The 17010-nt window shown below is 43.7% G+C and overlaps 1 protein-coding gene across 1 annotated transcript in view; it reads right to left on the bottom strand.

Moving 5' to 3' along the window:
• LOC138372433 (uncharacterized) overlaps positions 1-17010 on the bottom strand; it is a 289657-nt gene that overhangs the window by 190166 nt on the left and 82481 nt on the right. The gene's annotated exons all lie outside the window — the stretch shown is intronic.

Genomic DNA, 17010 nt, shown 5'->3' on the forward strand with positions numbered 1-17010 from the left:
GGGAATTCCTTGATTGCCTCGATTTTCTTCTCTAGTGGTTGGACCCCTGCTGCTGACACACGGTGTCCCAAGAAATCCAGTTCTGGAACATGGAAAATACACTTCTCGGAGTTGAGCTGCAAGCCGAAGTTGCGCAGACGGGTGAGAAGGAGTCGTAGGTGTAGCAGATGTTCTGTTGGTGATGTACTGGCCACCAGCAGATCGTCAATGTAGGCGTAGCAAAAAGGAAGGTCCTTAACTACTTGGTCGATGAAGCGTTGGAATGTCTGGGCTGCATTCCGTAGACCAAAAGGCATCCGGACGAATTCAAACAGTCCAAAAGGTGTCGTGATCGCTGTTTTCGGAATGTCTGCCGGTTCCACAGGGATCTGGTGAAATGCCCGCACAAGGTCAATTCTCGAAAAAACGGTTGCGTTGCTCAATCCCTGTGAGAAATCCTGGATGTGTGGTATTGGGTAGCGATCCGGCAGAGTACGAACGTTGAGAGCCCTGTAGTCTCCGCAAGGGCGCCATTCCCCTGGGGCTGTTTTCGGGACCATATGGAGAGGTGAAGCCCATGGACTGTTCGAAGGGCGGATTATTCCCGCCTCCTGTAGCTTATTGAATTCAGCACGTGCTACCGCCAGTCGTTCCGGTGCCAGGCGGCGTGGTCTGGCGAAGGTAGGTGCTCCCGTTGTAGTAATGTGATGCGTAATCGTATGTTGCACCTCTAGTCGAGGGCTGGCGGGTTGGGTCACATCTTTGAATTCATCCAGGAGTGCTTGAAGTTCCATAGATGCGACTGGGGTGACGATGTTAACTTGTGTAGAGGTACTAGGAGAGGCTCGAAGTACTGCACCTGCGGGATCCACCATAAGTCGATGGTGTTGCAGAAAATCCCATCCAAGAATGGGTTGTTCCACATCCGCTATGAGGAGTCCACGTAAAGCGACCCAGAGAGGCGAACTCGAGAACCAGGGCGCGGGTCCCATATGTACGGACGGACGTACCATTGGCGGCTCGTAAGTCCAAACCAGGAGTACGGGTTGGTTTGACCAGTGGGGGAGGCAACACACTAGCTGCTGCACCTGTGTCAACGAGGAAACGGCGTTTGGTTATGACGTCAGATATGTAGAGCAGTGTAGTGTTTGAAATGGCGGGGTCACTGGCCGTTAACAGTCCCCGCCGAAGTAGTTTCCCGACCAGGAACAAGGAGCCCTACAGTTGCGGGCTTGGTGTCCGAACTTCTGGTGGTAAGAACAAAGCTCTCCACGACGTTCTCGCTGTCGCCTAGAGACTGATACTGGATTCGCATGGTACGTCTTCCCTGGGTGGAAAAAACGCCGGTTCTGGAGGACGTCGAGTTGTTGGGTGTCTGTAGTCTGCTGTGTATCACTGAGGTGGGCAACCCGTTCTCGCAAATTCGTAAAGTCAATATTGACTTATTAACTACGTGCATAGGTGATATACTAAACATAATAGATACCCCTAAAAAGATTCATAGAAAACACCGACCTTACCTAACCTTGTTAGTATCTTAAGATAAGCATCTTATTGCTTCGTAATTACAATTATTACTTAACCTATACCTATTATAGGTTAGGTAATAATTGTAATTACGAAGCAATAGGATGCTTATCTTAAGATACTAACAAGGTTAGGTAAGGTCGGTGTTTTCTATGAATCGTTTTAAGGGTATCTATTATGTTAAGTATGTCACCTATGCACATATTTAATAAGTCAATATTGACTTATTAAATTTGCGAGAACGGGTTGAGGTGGGACAGCGTAGCGTTATCAGACGTCGTATGAAGCCGGTCTGCCAGTGTAGCCAGCTGGGCTAATGGGGTGTCGTCAGCCATACTGAATAGGGCCGGTTGAATGTGTTTTGGACAGAGTTGTATCCACAGTGATCTCACAATCTCGCTGGGGGCTGGACCAGTTGCAGTATGCATCACATACTGAATATGCCGCAGAAGCTGGGCTGGTGTTTTGTCTACTAACCTTTTGTCAGTGAGGAGTTGGTCCCTTTGTTGAATGCAGCGTTTCATTGCTGGAGCGGCCTTCAATGCAGTGTACGTCCTGGTGTCCGGTGATGGTGCGGTGATGACAGCGGAGGCAGTGTGCATAGCCTCCGAGGTAAGTGTTGACAGGGTACAGGCATATCGGGCTTTCTCAGTCGAAATTTCGTGAAGGTCGAAAATAGCCTCCATCTGCATGAACCAAAATTCTGGCTCATCTGCGTTGTATGCTGGAAACCTGGTAGATAAATCCATGACGAAGATCTAGTTTGTGACTAGGTGTTCTTTTTCACTCACTGGGTCACCAATGTAACGGTTCTATTGTTACGTAAAGTATGGTGACAAATAAACACAGACACTAAGATACTATATATATATTTGGTCGAATATACAGAAGTACACAGGTGATACGTTGGTGTGAGTTGAGCGCACTGAGCGTTGGTACAGTATCTCGCAAGTGTCTGCTCTAGACCACACTTGAAAGTAGACTAGTTAATGTTTGCTATTCTTGCTGCTTATATTGCTCGGGCAACACCTCACCGTGTTGCCCGGGCAACGCCTCACCTCATTCATCTCCAAAGGTTGACAGGAATATTAACACTATATTTGGAGCGAGTATATTATTGGGATAATCTACTCGCTACAGGTTAATGACTCAGTACAAAGGTTCACAGGAACCCCCCCCCCCCCTCCCCAGCATACTCAGTGGAGTACCAGTGCCTGCAGGGGAAGGGTTGACGCTGTTAGCGTGCTCAGTACACAGGTGCACATAGTTACACAGCAGTACACAGGTGCACAGGTGCACATAGTTACAAAAGCAGTGTGTAAACAATAGGCTGGGTTGATATATTTGGAGGAGAGTGTGAAGCCCAGACTGTTACTGGGTCTCAGCCAGCAAGGGAGGCGCCACGCTGCCAGATGCATCAGTGTAAACATTGCCCCAACATCCCAGTGGAGTGTTTAAGGCACTCAACAACGGGTCGTTAGCAGTGTCTCCTATGACCAACTGCTCATACCTTTCCATGCATGTAATATTCTTTTGTCTTGGTGTCGAGAATGGCTGATCTTAATTACCTCAGGGAATGTTATTGATGAACAATCGTCAAGGGACTTACCAATATTAGACATATATGTGCAAGTTAGTGTACCCATTTATTGTTGTCCATTATGTGGAGTGTTTGACCATATGTTGATTTATTGGTAACTATTTTTGGCCAGGAAATGAAGGTTATGTGGTGAGGATATTGAGCCCATTAGATATATGTACAGTTTTGACCAAAGGTTCACCTCAGTTACAGAGGAGACAGTCACGTGTGATATAAGATAATTAACAACATGTTTGTGACATGGTGTAACGGGAGTGTTGAGGAGAGTTCAAGAAGAGTACACTGAGGGGTTGTGGGTCCAGCCTCGGTTAATATCAATATTTGCCATCTTCATTTATTTGTATTGAATGTTCTATTTTTTGACTTAGGAGTTTATTTCCTACCTCTGCAGGTGTGGGAGTGACCCGAGAGTAATTAAAGCATATCACTATTTCTCGAATACATATAGATACAAATCAGGATGGGAATAATCAAATTAGTGAGAAAATCCTTAGGAGCCGTGATGAGGATTCGAACCTATGTGGTGGGTATTCCCACACACACACCCTAGACAATGAGGCCACGACATGGAAAAGAACTGCAATCTGGAGTTCTGATTAACACACGAGGGTTTTCTGAGGCTTCTACTGAAGCCGGACCAGGATTTTCACACAATCCCCCCCCCCCATTCACTCTGATAAAGTGCATGGGGGTAATCACATGTTAGTGTCATTACTCTGTGTATTAAAAGAGGAGCATCAGAGGTAGAACATTCCTAGATGACAGCAAGAGTGCATGGGGAAATTGTGTGAAAACTCTGGTTCGGCTTCAGTGGAAGCCTCAGGAAACCCTCGTGTGTTCAGCAGAACTCCAGGTTGCAGTCCTTTTCCATGTTGTGGCCTGATTGTCTGAGGCGTGTGTGGTGGACTACCAAACACATAGGTTGTTAGTGTGATTACTCCCTGTGAATCAAATTAGTATTGGTGAGGATTGCTAAACATGCCCTCGTACTGATTTTTTAGGCTTACACTAATTTCTTTGTCGTCCACTGTGCATGAACCTTTGTTTATAGTAATAGGTCCAATACTGGACCTATTATTATAAACTTTTATTACGATTTCACATACTTGAAGAAATATTTTGGAGTATTCTTCTTCTCTTGAGCTCTTTTTCTGTTCTAATTTACAAGGCGTTACATGAATGTAAAAACATCATTGCTATGTAATTTTATAAACCCAATGTACCTACTTGTATATAAATAAATTGCATTTCTTCAATCTAGTATGGTTGGTGCACGTATGGTTGATGTGAGGCCTCACCAGGTGACTCTCTGGGTGTTACTGGCATCAGTGAAGTGCCAGTAGCAGAGCTTTCTTTCCTTCACAGTTGAAGGGAGGAACCAGTGGAGCTGGGGGTGCCCAAAGCCTCACAGGGACAACGACTATCCAAAGTGGACCTCTGGGCTCATATTGCTGCTCAGCAACGACAGCAGTGATTCTTGTTGACACTCCCAAGTTGGGTGAGAAAGAACTAAGAAATAATCCCCACCTGTTATGGTATGACGTTATGAACTTCATTATATATATATATATATATATATATATATATATATATATATATATATATATATATATATATATATATATATAATAATATATATATATATATATATATATATATATATATATATATATATATATATATATATATATATATATATATATATATATGTCGTACCTAGTAGCCAGAACGCACTTCTCAGCCTACTATGCAAGGCCCAATTTGCTTAATAAGCCAAGTTTTCATGAATTAATTGTTTTTCGACTACCTAACCTACCTAACCTAACCTAACCTAACTTTTTCGGCTACCTAACCTAACCTATAAAGATAGGTTAGGTAGGGTTGGATAGGTTCGGTCATATATCTACGTTAATTTTAACTCCAATAAAAAAAAATTGACCTCATACATAATGAAATGGGTGGCTTTATCATTTCATAAGAAAAAAATTTGAGAAAATAAATTAATTCAGGAAAACTTGGCTTATTAGGCAAATCGGGCCTTGCATTGTAGGCCGAGAAGTGCATTCTGGCTACTAGGTACGACATATATATATATATATATATATATATATATATATATATATATATATAAATATATATATATATATATATATATAGGGGTACCACCACTGGTTTAATTAAAGGGACCCACATCCTCGAAGAAGAAAATAAATAGTGTTCAGAGAAGACCTTGTGGATTCTCACTGAATACTTTAATCTTTTCCTCTCCTTCCACCCCTATTTTTTTTTTTATTTGATTTTATTGCAATGTTACAGTTTACAGAAAACACACACTTATATAACAATATACCAATCAGTGTTCGAAGACCTCGTCCAGTTCCTCGGGGGTCGGGTGCGTACCCAAGATACAACACGCATTTCCCCTCTGAACAGCGACACTGAGGCGCTGGAACATAAAACTGGTCGCTCTTGGGTCTCTAGTCTTCCCAATGAGTTCCTCGCCCAGCTCCTTCAGGAACTTAAGTGCACATTTACCCCAGGCGCCCAGAGTCTCAGAGCCTATTAGCACGAACCTGTAACAACGTTCTAGGTCCCTGTACTTGTTAGTTTTCTGGGTCTTCCTGAAGGTGGCCGCCCCGCCTCCCTCAGCTGCACTGTAAGGTAGATAGGTATATCTATATAGGTATATATATATATATATATATATATATATATATATATATATATATATATATATATATATATATATATATATATGCGAACAAGCCTGAATGGTCCCCAGGACAATATGCAACTATAGTTATATATATATATATATATATATATATATTTATATATATATATATATATATATATATATATATATATATATATATAACTGAAAACTCACACCCCAGAAGTGACTCGAACCCATACTCCCACAACTGGTATGTACAGGGACGCCTTAATCCGCTTGACCATCACGACCGGACATAAGGAAGTGATAGCCGAGGCTATATGAACCACTTCCCCGCCGGCACTCGGATGGTAATCTTGGGCATAGCATTTTATCAAATCACCTCATTCTTTGGGGCACACGTGAGGAACACAAATGCAAACAAGCCTGAATGGTCCCCAGGACTATATACAACTGAAAACTCACACCCCAGAAGTGACTCGAACCCATACTCCCACAACTGGTATGTACAGGGACGCCTTAATCCATACCAGTTGTGGGAGTATGGGTTCGAGTCACTTCTGGGGTGTGAGTTTTCAGTTGTATATAGTCCTGGGGACCATTCAGGCTTGTTTGCATTTGTGTTCCTCACGTGTGCCCCAAAGAATGAGGTGATTTGATAAAATGCTATGCCCAAGATTACCATCCGAGTGCCGGCGGGGAAGTGGTTCATATAGCCTCGGCTATCACTTCCTTATGTCCGGTCGTGATGGTCAAGCGGATTAAGGCGTCCCTGTACATACCAGTTGTGGGAGTATGGGTTCGAGTCACTTCTGGGGTGTGAGTTTTCAGTTGTATATAGTCCTGGGGACCATTCAGGCTTGTTTGCATTTGTGTTCCTCACGTGTGCCCCAAAGAATGAGGTGATTTGATAAAATGCTATGCCCAAGATTACCATCCGAGTGCCGGCGGGGAAGTGGTTCATATAGCCTCGGCTATCACTTCCTTATGTCCGGTCGTGATGGTCAAGCGGATTAAGGCGTCCCTGTACATACCAGTTGTGGGAGTATGGGTTCGAGTCACTTCTGGGGTGTGAGTTTTCAGTTGTATATAGTCCTGGGGACCATTCAGGCTTGTTTGCATTTGTGTTCCTCACGTGTGCCCCAAAGAATGAGGTGATTTGATAAAATGCTATGCCCAAGATTACCATCCGAGTGCCGGCGGGGAAGTGGTTCATATAGCCTCGGCTATCACTTCCTTATGTCCGGTCGTGATGGTCAAGCGGATTAAGGCGTCCCTGTACATACCAGTTGTGGGAGTATGGGTTCGAGTCACTTCTGGGGTGTGAGTTTTCAGTTGTATATAGTCCTGGGGACCATTCAGGCTTGTTTGCATATATATATATATATATATATATATATATATATATATATATATATATATATATATATATATATATATATATATATTAGTATATTTTGGTAGCAGTCTTTCCTGTAGACATATTTTATTAAATATGACCGAAAAAGTAAGATTAATAATTCTAACACGAATTTTCTCAATCCTTCGTACATTATGCTTCACTATTGGAGGTAAATCAAAAATCACTTCTCCAAAATTCATTTTTATTTCTAGTCTGACGCGACACGGGCGCGTTTCGTAAAACTTATTACATTTTCAAAGACTTCACAAATACACAACTGATTAGAACTTGCGTTTCCCTGGTTTTATATCTACATTTGAGTGAGGTGGGAAGGGTGATGTGGCATTACATTTGAGTAAGGTGGGAAGGATGATGTGGCATTAGAGGATATTAATAGGGTATTAAAAGTATCAACACAAGACAGAACACGAAACAATGGATATTGAATAGAAGTGTTTGTAGAAAGCCTATTGGTCCATATTTCTTGATGCTTCTATATTGGAGCGGAGTCTTGATGTGGGTAGAATATAGTTGTGCAATAATTGGCTGTTGATTGCTGGTGTTGACTTCTTGATGTGTAGTGCCTCGCAAACGTCGAGCCGCCTGCTATCGCTGTATCTATCGATGATTTCTGTGTTGTTTACTAGGATTTCTCTGGCGATGGTTTGGTTATGGGAAGAGATTATATGTTCCTTAATGGAGCCCTGTTGTTTATGCATCGTTAAACGCCTAGAAAGAGATGTTGTTGTCTTGCCTATATACTGGGTTTTTTGGAGCTTACAGTCCCCAAGTGGGCATTTGAAGGCATAGACGACGTTAGTCTCTTTTAAAGCGTTCTGTTTCGTGTCTGGAGAGTTTCTCATGAGTAGGCTGGCCGTTTTTCTGGTTTTATAGTAAATCGTCAGTTGTATCCTCTGATTTTTGTCTGTAGGGATAACGTTTCTATTAACAATATCTTTCAGGACCCTTTCCTCTGTTTTATGAGCTGTGGAAAAGAAGTTCCTGTAAAATAGTCTAATAGGGGGTATAGGTGTTGTGTTAGTTGTCTCTTCGGAGGTTGCATGGCTTTTCACTTTCCTTCTTATGATGTCTTCGATGAAACCATTGGAGAAGCCGTTATTGACTAGAACCTGCCTTACCCTACAGAGTTCTTCGTCGACTTGCTTCCATTCTGAGCTGTGGCTGAGAGCACGGTCGACGTATGCGTTAACAACACTCCTCTTGTACCTGTCAGGGCAGTCGCTGTTGGCATTTAGGCACATTCCTATGTTTGTTTCCTTTGTGTAGACTGCAGTGTGGAAACCTCCGCCCTTTTCCATGACTGTTACATCTAGAAAAAGCAGCTTCCCATCCTTTTCCGTCTCGTAAGTGAAACGCAGCACGGAACTCTGCTCAAATGCCTCCTTCAGCTCCTGCAGATGTCTAACATCAGGTACCTGTGTAAAAATGTCGTCAACATACCTGCAGTATATGGCCGGTTTCAAGTTCATGTCGACTAAGACTTTTTGCTCGATGGTACCCATGTAGAAGTTTGCAAACAGGACACCTAGGGGAGAACCCATAGCGACCCCATCTACTTGCTTATACAAGTGCCCATCCGGGCTCAAGAAGGGTGCCTCTTTAGTACAAGCTTGGAGTAGTTTCCTCAGAATACTTTCTGGCATGTCAAGAGGAGTACAGGCTGGATCACGATACACTCTGTCGGCTATCATTCCGATTGTCTCGTCCACAGGTACATTGGTAAACAGCGATTCTACGTCCAACGAGGCTCTTATCCCTGTGGCCCGTGCGCCCCGCAGTAAGTCCACAAATTCCTTTGGAGACTTCAGGCTGAAGGCGCAAGGAACATAAGGAGTCAGCAGGCCGTTGAGTCGCTTCGCCAATCTGTACGTGGGTGTGGGTATCTGGCTAATGATTGGCCGAAGTGGGTTTCCAGGCTTGTGCGTCTTGACATTTCCATACGCATATCCAGGTTTATATTCCCCAATGATCTTTGGCAGGTGGAGTCCGGATTTCTTGGCGTTCACAGTTTCGATCAGTTTGTTGACCTTTGCTTTTAATTCGGCTGTAGTGTCCTTCGTTACCCTTTGGAACTTAGTTTGGTCAGAGAGTATGATGTTCATTTTCGCCAGATATTCGTCTTTTTTAAGAATGACATATATTGGCGACTTGTCACCTCTCCTGACAACTATCTCCTTGTTCTCACGAAGGCTTTTAGCTGCCGCTCTAAGCTCGGGGGACAGTATGGTGCTTCTGTAGTTGCCTCGATTCTTTCCTCCTTCTGCAATAAGTTCTGCTTGTAAGGTATCTTTGGTAGTGACCTTCTTTTGTGTCTCGAGGTCGAATATGTCGTCCAACAGAATTTCCAACTCCACTTTCCGGGCCACTTCACTCGGTCTGGACATAACATGACAGTTTATGCCCAGATTTAGGAGAGTGACTTGGTCCTCAGTGAGGTTAATTCCTGCAAGGTTCAGGAAGCCATCTCTTGGTCGTGGAATTGCCATAGGTCCTCCATATAATGTTGTTAGTTTCTTGATAATCCTTGTTTCAGTGCTGAGGTGATGTTGGTCTGTGAGAATGTCGAGGTGTTGTTCAATGCGGGTACGGATACTATGGTCGATGTTGCTATTTCTCCACTCGTTTGTAGCATGAAGTAGTTGCGTTTTTTTGTCTTTGATTTCATTCTCTGCCTTGTATATCTGATCACGAATCAGATCCTGGCGATATTTTATCGTGAAGGCTTGATTCCTTGCTGCTGGGTCGTGCACTTTAACATTAGTATATTTTGGTAGCAGTCTTTCCTGTAGACATATTTTATTAAATATGACCGAAAAAGTAAGATTAATAATTCTAACACGAATTTTCTCAATCCTTCGTACATTATGCTTCACTATTGGAGGTAAATCAAAAATCACTTCTCCAAAATTCATTTTTATTTCTAGTCTGACGCGACACGGGCGCGTTTCGTAAAACTTATTACATTTTCAAAGACTTCACAAATACACAACTGATTAGAACTTGCGTTTCCCTGGTTTTATATCTACATTTGAGTGAGGTGGGAAGGGTGATGTGGCATTACATTTGAGTAAGGTGGGAAGGATGATGTGGCATTAGAGGATATTAATAGGGTATTAAAAGTATCAACACAAGACAGAACACGAAACAATGGATATTGAATAGAAGTGTTTGTAGAAAGCCTATTGGTCCATATTTCTTGATGCTTCTATATTGGAGCGGAGTCTTGATGTGGGTAGAATATAGTTGTGCAATAATTGGCTGTTGATTGCTGGTGTTGACTTCTTGATGTGTAGTGCCTCGCAAACGTCGAGCCGCCTGCTATCGCTGTATCTATCGATGATTTCTGTGTTGTTTACTAGGATTTCTCTGGCGATGGTTTGGTTATGGGAAGAGATTATATGTTCCTTAATGGAGCCCTGTTGTTTATGCATCGTTAAACGCCTAGAAAGAGATGTTGTTGTCTTGCCTATATACTGGGTTTTTTGGAGCTTACAGTCCCCAAGTGGGCATTTGAAGGCTATTGTTATCCCTAACGTTATCCCTACAGACAAAAATCAGAGGATACAACTGACGATTTACTATAAAACCAGAAAAACGGCCAGCCTACTCATGAGAAACTCTCCAGACACGAAACAGAACGCTTTAAAAGAGACTAACGTCGTCTATGCCTTCAAATGCCCACTTGGGGACTGTAAGCTCCAAAAAACCCAGTATATAGGCAAGACAACAACATCTCTTTCTAGGCGTTTAACGATGCATAAACAACAGGGCTCCATTAAGGAACATATAATCTCTTCCCATAACCAAACCATCGCCAGAGAAATCCTAGTAAACAACACAGAAATCATCGATAGATACAGCGATAGCAGGCGGCTCGACGTTTGCGAGGCACTACACATCAAGAAGTCAACACCAGCAATCAACAGCCAATTATTGCACAACTATATTCTACCCACATCAAGACTCCGCTCCAATATAGAAGCATCAAGAAATATGGACCAATAGGCTTTCTACAAACACTTCTATTCAATATCCATTGTTTCGTGTTCTGTCTTGTGTTGATACTTTTAATACCCTATTAATATCCTCTAATGCCACATCATCCTTCCCACCTTACTCAAATGTAATGCCACATCACCCTTCCCACCTCACTCAAATGTAGATATAAAACCAGGGAAACGCAAGTTCTAATCAGTTGTGTATTTGTGAAGTCTTTGAAAATGTAATAAGTTTTACGAAACGCGCCCGTGTCGCGTCAGACTAGAAATAAAAATGAATTTTGGAGAAGTGATTTTTGATTTACCTCCAATAGTGAAGCATAATGTACGAAGGATTGAGAAAATTCGTGTTAGAATTATTAATCTTACTTTTTCGGTCATATTTAATAAAATATGTCTACAGGAAAGACTGCTACCAAAATATACTAATGTTAAAGTGCACGACCCAGCAGCAAGGAATCAAGCCTTCACGATAAAATATCGCCAGGATCTGATTCGTGATCAGATATACAAGGCAGAGAATGAAATCAAAGACAAAAAAACGCAACTACTTCATGCTACAAACGAGTGGAGAAATAGCAACATCGACCATAGTATCCGTACCCGCATTGAACAACACCTCGACATTCTCACAGACCAACATCACCTCAGCACTGAAACAAGGATTATCAAGAAACTAACAACATTATATGGAGGACCTATGGCAATTCCACGACCAAGAGATGGCTTCCTGAACCTTGCAGGAATTAACCTCACTGAGGACCAAGTCACTCTCCTAAATCTGGGCATAAACTGTCATGTTATGTCCAGACCGAGTGAAATGGCCCGGAAAGTGGAGTTGGAAATTCTGTTGGACGACATATTCGACCTCGAGACACAAAAGAAGGTCACTACCAAAGATACCTTACAAGCAGAACTTATTGCAGAAGGAGGAAAGAATCGAGGCAACTACAGAAGCACCATACTGTCCCCCGAGCTTAGAGCGGCAGCTAAAAGCCTTCGTGAGAACAAGGAGATAGTTGTCAGGAGAGGTGACAAGTCGCCAATATATGTCATTCTTAAAAAAGACGAATATCTGGCGAAAATGAACATCATACTCTCTGACCAAACTAAGTTCCAAAGGGTAACGAAGGACACTACAGCCGAATTAAAAGCAAAGGTCAACAAACTGATCGAAACTGTGAACGCCAAGAAATCCGGACTCCACCTGCCAAAGATCATTGGGGAATATAAACCTGGATATGCGTATGGAAATGTCAAGACGCACAAGCCTGGAAACCCACTTCGGCCAATCATTAGCCAGATACCCACACCCACGTACAGATTGGCGAAGCGACTCAACGGCCTGCTGACTCCTTATGTTCCTTGCGCCTTCAGCCTGAAGTCTCCAAAGGAATTTGTGGACTTACTGCGGGGCGCACGGGCCACAGGGATAAGAGCCTCGTTGGACGTAGAATCGCTGTTTACCAATGTACCTGTGGACGAGACAATCGGAATGATAGCCGACAGAGTGTATCGTGATCCAGCCTGTACTCCTCTTGACATGCCAGAAAGTATTCTGAGGAAACTACTCCAAGCTTGTACTAAAGAGGCACCCTTCTTGAGCCCGGATGGGCACTTGTATAAGCAAGTAGATGGGGTCGCTATGGGTTCTCCCCTAGGTGTCCTGTTTGCAAACTTCTACATGGGTACCATCGAGCAAAAAGTCTTAGTCGACATGAACTTGAAACCGGCCATATACTGCAGGTATGTTGACGACATTTTTACACAGGTACCTGATGTTAGACATCTGCAGGAGCTGAAGGAGGCATTTGAGCAGAGTTCCGTGCTGCGTTTCACTTACGAGACGGAAAAGGATGGGAAGCTGCCTTTTCTAGATGTAACAGTCATGGAAAAGGGCGGAGGTTTCCACACTGCAGTCTACACAAAGGAAACAAACATAGGAATGTGCCTAAATGCCAACAGCGACTGCCCTGACAGGTACAAGAGGAGTGTTGTTAACGCATACGTCGACCGTGCTCTCAGCCACAGCTCAGAATGGAAGCAAGTCGACGAAGAACTCTGTAGGGTAAGGCAGGTTCTAGTCAATAACGGCTTCTCCAATGGTTTCATCGAAGACATCATAAGAAGGAAAGTGAAAAGCCATGCAACCTCCGAAGAGACAACTAACACAACACCTATACCCCCTATTAGACTATTTTACAGGAACTTCTTTTCCACAGCTCATAAAACAGAGGAAAGGGTCCTGAAAGATATTGTTAATAGAAACGTTATCCCTACAGACAAAAATCAGAGGATACAACTGACGATTTACTATAAAACCAGAAAAACGGCCAGCCTACTCATGAGAAACTCTCCAGACACGAAACAGAACGCTTTAAAAGAGACTAACGTCGTCTATGCCTTCAAATGCCCACTTGGGGACTGTAAGCTCCAAAAAACCCAGTATATAGGCAAGACAACAACATCTCTTTCTAGGCGTTTAACGATGCATAAACAACAGGGCTCCATTAAGGAACATATAATCTCTTCCCATAACCAAACCATCGCCAGAGAAATCCTAGTAAACAACACAGAAATCATCGATAGATACAGCGATAGCAGGCGGCTCGACGTTTGCGAGGCACTACACATCAAGAAGTCAACACCAGCAATCAACAGCCAATTATTGCACAACTATATTCTACCCACATCAAGACTCCGCTCCAATATAGAAGCATCAAGAAATATGGACCAATAGGCTTTCTACAAACACTTCTATTCAATATCCATTGTTTCGTGTTCTGTCTTGTGTTGATACTTTTAATACCCTATTAATATCCTCTAATGCCACATCATCCTTCCCACCTTACTCAAATGTAATGCCACATCACCCTTCCCACCTCACTCAAATGTAGATATAAAACCAGGGAAACGCAAGTTCTAATCAGTTGTGTATTTGTGAAGTCTTTGAAAATGTAATAAGTTTTACGAAACGCGCCCGTGTCGCGTCAGACTAGAAATAAAAATGAATTTTGGAGAAGTGATTTTTGATTTACCTCCAATAGTGAAGCATAATGTACGAAGGATTGAGAAAATTCGTGTTAGAATTATTAATCTTACTTTTTCGGTCATATTTAATAAAATATATATATATATATATATGAATGAAAACTCACACCCCAGAAGTGACTCGAACCCATACTCCCAGAAGCAACGCAACTGGTAACTACAGGGCGCCTTAATCCGCTTGACCATCACGGCCGTCAAAAAGAAGTGATAGCCGAGGCTATTTGAGCCACTTCCCCGACGGCAACTCGGATGGTAATCTTGGGCATAGCATTTCACCAAATCACCTCATTCTTTGGGGCACACGTGAGGAACACAAATGCGAACAAGCCTGAATGGTCCCCAGGACTATATGCGAATGAAAACTCACACCCCAGAAGTGACTCGAACCCATACTCCCAGAAGCAACGCAACTGGTAACTACAGGGCGCCTTAATCCGCTTGACCATCACGGCCGTCAAAAAGAAGTGATAGCCGAGGCTATTTGAGCCACTTCCCCGACGGCAACTCGGATGGTAATCTTGGGCATAGCATTTCACCAAATCACCTCATTCTTTGGGGCACACGTGAGGAACACAAATGCGAACAAGCCTGAATGGTCCCCAGGACTATATGCGAATGAAAACTCACACCCCAGAAGTGACTCGAACCCATACTCCCAGAAGCAACGCAACTGGTAACTACAGGGCGCCTTAATCCGCTTGACCATCACGGCCGTCAAAAAGAAGTGATAGCCGAGGCTATTTGAGCCACTTCCCCGACGGCAACTCGGATGGTAATCTTGGGCATAGCATTTCACCAAATCACCTCATTCTTTGGGGCACACGTGAGGAACACAAATGCGAACAAGCCTGAATGGTCCCCAGGACTATATGCGAATGAAAACTCACACCCCAGAAGTGACTCGAACCCATACTCCCAGAAGCAACGCAACTGGTAACTACAGGGCGCCTTAATCCGCTTGACCATCACGGCCGTCAAAAAGAAGTGATAGCCGAGGCTATTTGAGCCACTTCCCCGACGGCAACTCGGATGGTAATCTTGGGCATAGCATTTCACCAAATCACCTCATTCTTTGGGGCACACGTGAGGAACACAAATGCGAACAAGCCTGAATGGTCCCCAGGACTATATGCGAATGAAAACTCACACCCCAGAAGTGACTCGAACCCATACTCCCAGAAGCAACGCAACTGGTAACTACAGGGCGCCTTAATCCGCTTGACCATCACGGCCGTCATCACGGATTAAGGCGCCCTGTAGTTACCAGTTGCGTTGCTTCTGGGAGTATGGGTTCGAGTCACTTCTGGGGTGTGAGTTTTCATTCGCATATAGTCCTGGGGACCATTCAGGCTTGTTCGCATTTGTGTTCCTCACGTGTGCCCCAAAGAATGAGGTGATTTGGTGAAATGCTATGCCCAAGATTACCATCCGAGTTGCTGTCGGGGAAGTGGCTCAAATAGCCTCGGCTATCACTTCTTTTTGACGGCCGTGATGGTCAAGCGGATTAAGGCGCCCTGTAGTTACCAGTTGCGTTGCTTCTGGGAGTATGGGTTCGAGTCACTTCTGGGGTGTGAGTTTTCATTCGCATATAGTCCTGGGGACCATTCAGGCTTGTTCGCATTTGTGTTCCTCACGTGTGCCCCAAAGAATGAGGTGATTTGGTGAAATGCTATGCCCAAGATTACCATCCGAGTTGCCGTCGGGGAAGTGGCTCAAATAGCCTCGGCTATCACTTCTTTTTGACGGCCGTGATGGTCAAGCGGATTAAGGCGCCCTGTAGTTACCAGTTGCGTTGCTTCTGGGAGTATGGGTTCGAGTCACTTCTGGGGTGTGAGTTTTCATTCGCATATAGTCCTGGGGACCATTCAGGCTTGTTCGCATTTGTGTTCCTCACGTGTGCCCCAAAGAATGAGGTGATTTGGTGAAATGCTATGCCCAAGATTACCATCCGAGTTGCCGTCGGGGAAGTGGCTCAAATAGCCTCGGCTATCACTTCTTTTTGACGGCCGTGATGGTCAAGCGGATTAAGGCGCCCTGTAGTTACCAGTTGCGTTGCTTCTGGGAGTATGGGTTCGAGTCACTTCTGGGGTGTGAGTTTTCATTCGCATATAGTCCTGGGGACCATTCAGGCTTGTTCGCATTTGTGTTCCTCACGTGTGCCCCAAAGAATGAGGTGATTTGGTGAAATGCTATGCCCAAGATTACCATCCGAGTTGCCGTCGGGGAAGTGGCTCAAATAGCCTCGGCTATCACTTCTTTTTGACGGCCGTGATGGTCAAGCGGATTAAGGCGCCCTGTAGTTACCAGTTGCGTTGCTTCTGGGAGTATGGGTTCGAGTCACTTCTGGGGTGTGAGTTTTCATTCGCATATAGTCCTGGGGACCATTCAGGCTTGTTCGCATTTGTGTTCCTCACGTGTGCCCCAAAGAATGAGGTGATTTGGTGAAATGCTATGCCCAAGATTACCATCCGAGTTGCCGTCGGGGAAGTGGCTCAAATAGCCTCGGCTATCACTTCTTTTTGACGGCCGTGATGGTCAAGCGGATTAAGGCGCCCTGTAGTTACCAGTTGCGTTGCTTCTGGGAGTATGGGTTCGAGTCACTTCTGGGGTGTGAGTTTTCATTCGCATATAGTCCTGGGGACCATTCAGGCTTGTTCGCATATATATATATATATATATATATATATATATTTATATATATCTATATCTATATATTATATATCTATATATATATATATCTCTATAGCTATCTATA

Source organism: Procambarus clarkii, chromosome 38, assembly GCF_040958095.1.
Source record: "Procambarus clarkii isolate CNS0578487 chromosome 38, FALCON_Pclarkii_2.0, whole genome shotgun sequence".
In the NCBI taxonomy this organism is placed as follows: Eukaryota; Metazoa; Arthropoda; class Malacostraca; order Decapoda; family Cambaridae; genus Procambarus; species Procambarus clarkii.